The sequence below is a fragment of the Beta vulgaris genome, chromosome 2 (genome assembly GCF_026745355.1).
Source record: "Beta vulgaris subsp. vulgaris cultivar EL10 chromosome 2, EL10.2, whole genome shotgun sequence".
NCBI classification, from domain to species: Eukaryota; Viridiplantae; Streptophyta; class Magnoliopsida; order Caryophyllales; family Amaranthaceae; genus Beta; species Beta vulgaris.
Genome location: NC_079203.1, coordinates 18,330,495 through 18,338,574, shown reverse-complemented (window position 1 = coordinate 18,338,574; position 8,080 = coordinate 18,330,495). Strand labels below are relative to the sequence as shown.

General features: G+C 34.5%; 1 long non-coding RNA gene across 1 annotated transcript; it reads left to right on the top strand.

Annotated features, from left to right (window-relative positions):
- Positions 1-359: 359 nt before the first annotated feature.
- Positions 360-7,697, top strand: LOC125494793 (uncharacterized). Its single transcript, XR_007271036.2, has 2 exons — positions 360-738; positions 7,319-7,697. It is a non-coding gene; the product is annotated as an uncharacterized LOC125494793 (long non-coding RNA).
- The last annotated feature ends 383 nt before the right edge of the window (positions 7,698-8,080 follow it).

Here is an 8,080-nt window from a genome sequence, read left to right as displayed (position 1 = left end):
AAAACAAAATCTATGAGGATTTGACTCAACATGCTACTCGCTTCATATTTTGGTTCGGAGGATTTCGACGAAGTAAGTTCATATAATTATTCATTTCATATTTTATATATTTAACTATTTGAGGCTAACTTTGGTAAATTATTTTCAGGTTGCTCGTACCTTTACCCATGATCCTTATACGGAAGATCAAATCAATGAGGTGAAGAATAAGTGGGCAAGATAGTTTATTGATGAGTGTATTGCGTAGGTTAGTTAGTTAATGTTAATTTTCTTTGTTTTTCTAACTTTAGATGAATCCATACCTATTAAAAAGTGAGAAGTTGATTTACTGTAGCTTAGGATCAGCGGACTTACCGTTTTGCCCTCTCAAACTCTCAAAATTACTTGCCACCCTTAGTCCCTTACTTCCTTTGTTGTGTTCCTCTAAGCCATCCATGGATCCATCTTCATACTCCTCCCTAACCTAGATAATCCCCCTTCCCTTTCTCTCTCCCCTTCTCTCCTCTTCCTTTTCGATCAGCGTCTTCTGCCGGATTCAGAATTGCGCTACAAAATCGCCAATTGCATTCACATAATAAAAACCTAATTTAATCTCCGCTTGATGAAACTCCGCTTAATGGAGATTCAAGTAATTCTGATTCTTCTACAGAAACTGTTGAAGAAGCAAATGAAGATTCAAAAGCCCTTTTGAAACTCTTCTACTCTTTTGATTCCCTTGAGTCTCAGCTCGCTTTGCAGGTAATTCTACATCTTCACCATTAGTTCTCTTTTTTTTTTTTGGTGTTTTGTCTTTTGGGCTTTCTAGGGTTTGGTGATTTCTTTTCTGGGTGGTTGTTATTTTTGAATAAAGTCTTAATGTTGGTGTAAATTGTTTGGTTATTTGAAGAACTGTTGCAAATTTTAATTTTTTAGGTAGATGAATGTTTGTAGTTACTTAAAATTGGTGCTTTTGATCACTATTTCTTGAGTTTCCTGGGGTAAAGGAATGTTATTTGGCCCACTTCATTTGTTATGGAAAATCAATTCACTTAAAAAATAGCTCAAGCTAGTCTCGAATCTCTAGGGCTTGATTCCGTTAGATTTTAATTTATAGCACCACTTTAATTTATTTTTTTTTTTGGTCAAATTTTAGCAATTACAAAACTTGCCAGGAACAATACTGATAATGAAACATGGGAGAACAAAAATGATGATGCTTTATAGAACCAACCTGCCAAGTTCTGAACTACTGCTAGATGCCATAAAATCGCCTAATGTTTTGTAAATGTAGTCAGAGTACGTCCAGACGAGACTACAATAAAATTGGCAGCAACTAACCATACTTAAGTCAAGTTCCAACTTATTGCCTGGATGATAAATATTGATGGCTTCTTCTCCCTTGCATTTGTGCTTCATAAAATATTGTATCCATTACTTGTAATGTGACCATATATTCATACATCTTGACAGCAAGTTCCTCACTAACCTGATAAAACAATCAGTAGGATTGAGTATTAAACTTTCTGCAATACTTAGCAAAATTTAAAAGACTCAAGATTTGGAACTCTTGATCTTGCATAAGCGAACGAACATCAATATAACCACCTGCATAGACTCTTTCAAAAGATGACCGTCATCATCAAGAACCCTGTAGCATTCAACCCTGCTATCAGTGGTTTCAGATATGAACGTCATCTCAGAGGTGATTTCGACCTTACCACAAGGAAAATCCAAGGCATGACATTGGAAAAACTACGTCGTTAGAGCTATCATTGGATGATCATAGCAAAGAATGGAAATACATTGTTCAACGTCGACTTTCACGCTCTTTAGCAAACAACTTTGTCCTTCGGTATCTTCAGTTATACATTAATTTAAAACAACTTTTATAGTCTCTCCATTCCCCTTTCTTTCCCCTTTGTTCCCTAAAACTCCCTATAAACAATTTGTTCATGACTGAATGAACTCAGGATAGCTCGATACAATAGTACAAAAGTCAATATGTTGCAATTAAAAAGAAACGACGAACATTGTCAATAACAATGTACTATATCTTATTTGAGACTGCTGTGACTTGTGAGAACCTTGTCAATTCCACAACAAGCTTTTCATAAATCATGAGTCTATCCTAAAAGAGTGTGAATTTATAATCTATGTACACAAATTATTAGAAATTGCAGCACAATTTCTTAGCAAATTGCTTTAAAATTTTTGTGCAGTTTATGATTTTGGGATATCAACCCCTGTATTTTCCCTTTTTCATCCTTTCGTATGAAAATTGAAAATAAAATTAAGTCACCACACTAAAACATCAAAATCATGATTACCCCATAATTTGCTTAAGAAAAACCATCTTTAAACTAAACTTTTAATCTAATTGCTATTCTACCCATAATTGATATCAAAAATCATGATCAACCACATGATTAACCATACCTATTGCCTTAGTGGTTATAGGGTAAGTTAGGTCAGGGTAAAAGTAGTGTGGTCTGAGGGCAGGTCATCTTTGTTTGTACAGTGGCATATAAGTTGTGGGTCAATAGTGGATTTGCATTACAGAGTCATTTACTCATTTATTATTTCATTTACAAGTTACGAGTCAAGAGTGGAATTGGATTATCAATATGGGTCCACTTAAATTGCTTTAATAGACTAAAATTGTGAAGAACTAGCATCTGTGTTATCATTGTGGAGATGGAGATGGAGAGGGGGAGGGAGAGGCATAGGGAAATGGAGATGGAGAGAGGGAGAGATAGAGATGACATACATAAAGGGTGTTATCATTTCCTGAACATATTAGTAATAAAAAAAAGTCAGTGTATGTACCTCCAAAATATTAGCTCGCAGAGGAATTTTTCGTAACTAGGTAAACATGATATTGGAGGCAGTCGTGAGTAATTTGTCCTTGTTGCACTTGCATCTGTGTGCTTGCTGTTGTGTGGCATTGTCATGGAGGTTCTTAAAGTTTGAATGCAATGGTTGAATTCCATTTGTTCCTTGCATTTTTGTGCAAATAAGAAATTGATTTGAGAATATAACTATAATTGTTTTGTAAGTATGTAGACAATATTTTTGTTTTAGAATGGATTTCCCCAATTCGACATAAATTTTGGTGCTAATATTCATGGCTGAATTGTCAAATGGTCTTCACATGTTTTTGAGAATCTTCGACCAAGCTTATATGATTTCCTTCGCAAAATCAACTACAGTTCATTTTGCATTGATATTGTCCGTGAGATTGGAAGGCAACTATTGGAATGTGTAGCAAAACCAACCAACTCCATCACAAAATACCCCTCTCTTCATGATCAGCTGGAAAAAGATGTCGACAAATGGTCCAGAACCGTCCCCTTCGCTTTAGTTATTAGACAACCCACACCCAGAACTCAACTAATTAAATCTAAGAAAATGTACCCTTTTCACTAAACTTCAGTTCAGGTTCATTCGAAATAAGAGGGAGCTCTTCTAGCAACAACACTAAAAAATGTGTCTCTGTTACTCAATGTTCTGCAACTACAAATCTTCCGTACACTTGCAACCTACTAAAGTTGTTTAAGTGGAGAATCTGAGTTATCAAGGTTAAATAAGGTCTGAAGTTGACAGCCAATCAAGTTGGTTCTTCTCGTTTGATTAAAACATACATAAAAGCTTTTACAATTTACTTAACTTGGGTGTGATAGAATCTGTTTTTTATGTTTATTAATTTAGGTTTAGTAAGGGTCCGAAGTTGATAGCCCATCAAGTGCGTTCATTTTATTTTCCTTACATTTAAATTATTGCTATCTCGGACCCTGCTTATCGCTCTTAAGTAACTCTTTTGCTGAAAAGTACAAGTACAAGAACAAACTTCTTCCTACTACTACTATGATATACAGCAACAACCATCATCTTGTATGCCTACATTAATTTGTCACTATCCTATTATACGATTTTGTCAATGAAGAACTCATGATATGATTAGATATGGAAAGTTTTCATTCCCTTTCTTTATTTTTCGTTCCTTTTTTTTGCTTTCTTCATGGTTTTCCTCCAAACCATTCATTTGCTTTACCAGGATTTCCTCTCTTCCCTTTTTTCCAGGTTTATCTCCTCCTATTCTCTTTCCTGTTCCTTTTTTCTTTCCTTTTCTTCTGCTCATATTAGCTAATTTTTTTTGTGCTCTGTTGATTTCTCTCATCATTCTCACCGATTGCCTCCTGCTTCTTGCATCCTCCAAGCCAGTCATCATGCTTTACTTTCTCTGTCATCTCTCCAGCGTAATTTTAGGTCACCCCGGTCTCAATATCCCATGTGGCCGAGCTCTATTAGAATACTTATCTAGCAAATGGATCAATTTAATTTACCACTCTGGATTACTGGGATGGTGAAAGATGTTACTCTGAGCTTGATAAGCTCAATCTTTTGCATGTTGACGTCTCATACCACCTCTTTCTTCAGGATATAGACGAAGATTTGTTACAGAAACTTGTATAATTCTCTCACGAGGAAAATATTTTGGCATCACAGCCTTGTCGGGATAATACTTTGTATTTCATGAGATTGATCAATGAGTTGCTTCATCTGAGATTGATCATAAACTTCGGGTATGCATTCTATCTGAAGCAAGTACTCCTATGTGGTACTTTGTCTGTCCTCTTTTGTTTGCCCTATTCTCTTTTCACTTTTAAAGATTTGTATTGAGTTAGTAGGTAATTGCCATAATTCTGTCTACTTTTAGGATTAGTAGGAGAAAAGTGGAGAGATTGTGCAGACCATGTTACCTTAAAAAGAAATGGAGCAAACTCTTAGAGACAATACAAAAGGGAAAGTGGGGAAGTCGTTTAGGGATGGAAGGAGTTGTAAAGTATGTCATATTAAGTTTAAAGCTTTTAGTTAGCAAGATCAAGCGTTCTTGCTTATCTTCTACTCCACTATATAGATCTACTTTATAGATTCCTCACTCACCATCCTATTAATTACTCATACTTGCTAAAAATTAAAAGAAAAAGAAGTAAAACCAAGTTAAAACAAATGCCTCAAATCATGAGAGAATATATTCTTTGAATTTGATCGCAATTTGTGTGATATCTTGCAAATTGTGAAACATGTATTATTGATTCGTTTGTAACTATATGCCTACTAATATGTTCTTTTTTGTTCTCTCTGTCTCATTTCTTTTACTTAGAGATGTGAGGTTTATCAATTATTTTTTTGCATGTAGCCTTGCTACCGAACTTGTGTTTAGTTGTAATATGCTGCGATTGTAGAAGAGGTGAATGTAGAAAAAGTTTGATAGGTTTAAGGGCTTAGTTTGTTGCATAATAAATCAAGGTCTTGCTGTTATAAGGATTATGTATAGTTAAGAGTTTAGGTCTATGCTCTCCATCACATATCCATCACATACATCACTTGTTGATTCAGGGTTATATAATCAAGGTTGGTGATGATCCAACTTGGTAATTATATTAACTAGACTCGAAAAATTAAAAATTTGTAGTTCAACATTAAGAGGAGTAGTGAAATCAGTTTGATTTGGATTATAAATAGTAGAGGTTAGAGGAGAAGAATGTAGTTAGGGAAGAGGAGATAGACTCAAAGAGAGAGGGGGGGGGGGGGGAAGACTGAGAAAGAGCTTAGGGAGACATTTTTGTTAATGTGTTTGCAGTTATATGAATAATGCTTTCTTTTCTACCCTTGTTGATTAAAAAAGTCTTTTATCATATCGACTCAACCATAGTAAATGACTGAGAGGGTAAGAAAGGGAGAGGGCAGCAAGTAGAAAAGACTTAAAAATTTACAGAATAAAAAATGTTGAGTGACAGTAGGAGAAAAGAGAGCTTTAGGTATAGAAGAGAGTGAAAGTAGTAAGAGATGATCTAAATTTACGAAATTGTACACGAGACTGAAAGGGGAAGAGGGAGCAGGAGGGAGAGTTGAGAGAGGTGGGGAAAGAAAATTGGGTTATTTGTCATTTCAGGCCTATAAAATTTTGGATACAATTATTCTAAGTTGTAACATTTTTGTATCCCCATTGTTGATTAAGCAAGACTTTATCAACTCAACCATACTAAATGAGTGAGAGGATCAGAATGGGAGAGGGAGAGCAAGTGGAAAAAACTTTCTAAACTTTGCACAATCAGAAAAGTTGAGTGAGAGGACAGAGAAATGAGAGCTTTTGAGAGAGCGGAGAGAAAAAGTAGAATATATGATCTAAGTTTACGAAATTGTATAAAAAAACTAAGAGGGGAAGAGAGAACCGGGAGGAGAGAAGGTCAAGGGGAGAGAGGTAGAGAAAGGGAATTGGGTTAATCGTCATTTGAAGCCTATAACATTAATTGAAATTTTGGGTATCATTTTAAGTGGTAATATATAAATTAGTTGATTATTTTTTATGCTATAATAAATATAAACAGAAAAGCGTGCAACTTACTACATTTGGGTTGGAAAATAGTAGAGGTTAGAGAAGATGAATGAAGTTATAGAAAAAGGAGATAAACTAAGAGAAATAGGGGGGAAAGACCGAGAGTGAGCTTAAAGAGAGAATTTTTTTTCAATTTTATAATATGTTTCAGTTATATCAATAACGTTTTCTTGTTTCCCCTTGTTAATTAAGCAAGTCTTTATCACATCAACTCAACCATAGAAGTGAGTGGGAGGATCAGAAAGGGAGAGGGTGAGCAAGTAGAAAAGAATAGAAAATTTGCAAAATCAAAATAGTTGAGTGAGAGTGAGAGAAAACAAAGCTTTGGGAAGAGAAGAGAGCAAAAGTAGTAAGAGATGATCTAAATTTACGAAATTGTATACGAGACTAAGAGGGGAAGAGAGAGTGGGGGGGATAGGTGAGAGAGGTGGGGAAGAGAATTGGGTTATTAGTCATTTCAGGCCTATAACACTAAACGAAATTTTGGGTTTGATTAATTTAAGTTGTAACATATAACTTAGTTGATTATTGTTGATGTTATGATAAATATAAACATAGAAGCGTGCAACTTACTACATTTCGATCTGGATTAGAAAATAGTGGAGGTTAGAGAAGAAGAATGAAGTCACGGAAGAGGAGAAAGATTGACAAAAAAAATGGTTGACTAATGCCAAAAAGAATAGAGACGTCTCTACTATGTTGTGCACTAGGTCTGTACAATATTTGCTAAGCTAAGGTACTTATATAGAAGATATATATAATATTTATGCTGCTGAATGTTCTTTGGATATCTCCCTCGACCATCTACTCTATATAGGTATATGAAATACTGCGAGCAACAGTTGTTTTATCAAATAAGTCCTTTTTGCACTCTTACAATTTGGCACCACTACTATAATTGGTTTCATAAATGGCTAATTGGATCTCATGTCAAATCAGGCTATTGGTGATGCATTGCGTGGATTGTTATTGGTGTTCAAATTGTAGGCAATTATTACATGGGCAAAGAATTTGAGGGGGAAAAGTGTAAGATTAGCAAGGAAAGAAAAAGTTGGTAGAAGATGGGATCGAAATCCATCGATGGTGCTATGAGAGCAAGCTGACTGTCCTATTGTCAAGTAATCATGTAGTAGTTTCTTTTTTCTTTTTGTTCAATATTCTATTTTTGTTATCTATTTGGGGAAATGTTAGAATATAATGTTGGTGGAAGATTGGCGCATTGTAGTCGTTTTGTTATCGCAGTGTATTAGTATTATGTTAATATCGATAACCATGTAATATTCAAATAGATAGGAATATAATGTTGATTATACCTTTAGGTTGTTGATTATAGTTGATTGATTTTTTCAATTCAATTTGAAACCAAGATTATATTGGGTTTGTAGAAACGCATATTACTATTTCAAGATCAAGTCCAATAGCATTATAGGTGTATAGTTAGAGAATATAATGCAAAGTAAATCACATTAAAAATCTAATGGTCTGGTATTTTCTTATTAATAATAATAACTTTTAAGTCTGAATTATACATATAGTAAATTTGTAATTAGTAAAGTATTTTTGAATCAATTTAATAGATAAAAGGAAACTAGAATAATCATATAATTAGCTTGTACACGGAGTAAGAAAAAGGTACAGTAGTAATTAGGTCATTATTTCTAACTACGGTGATCGAGCTGAGCATGACTGAAGGGAAAAAGA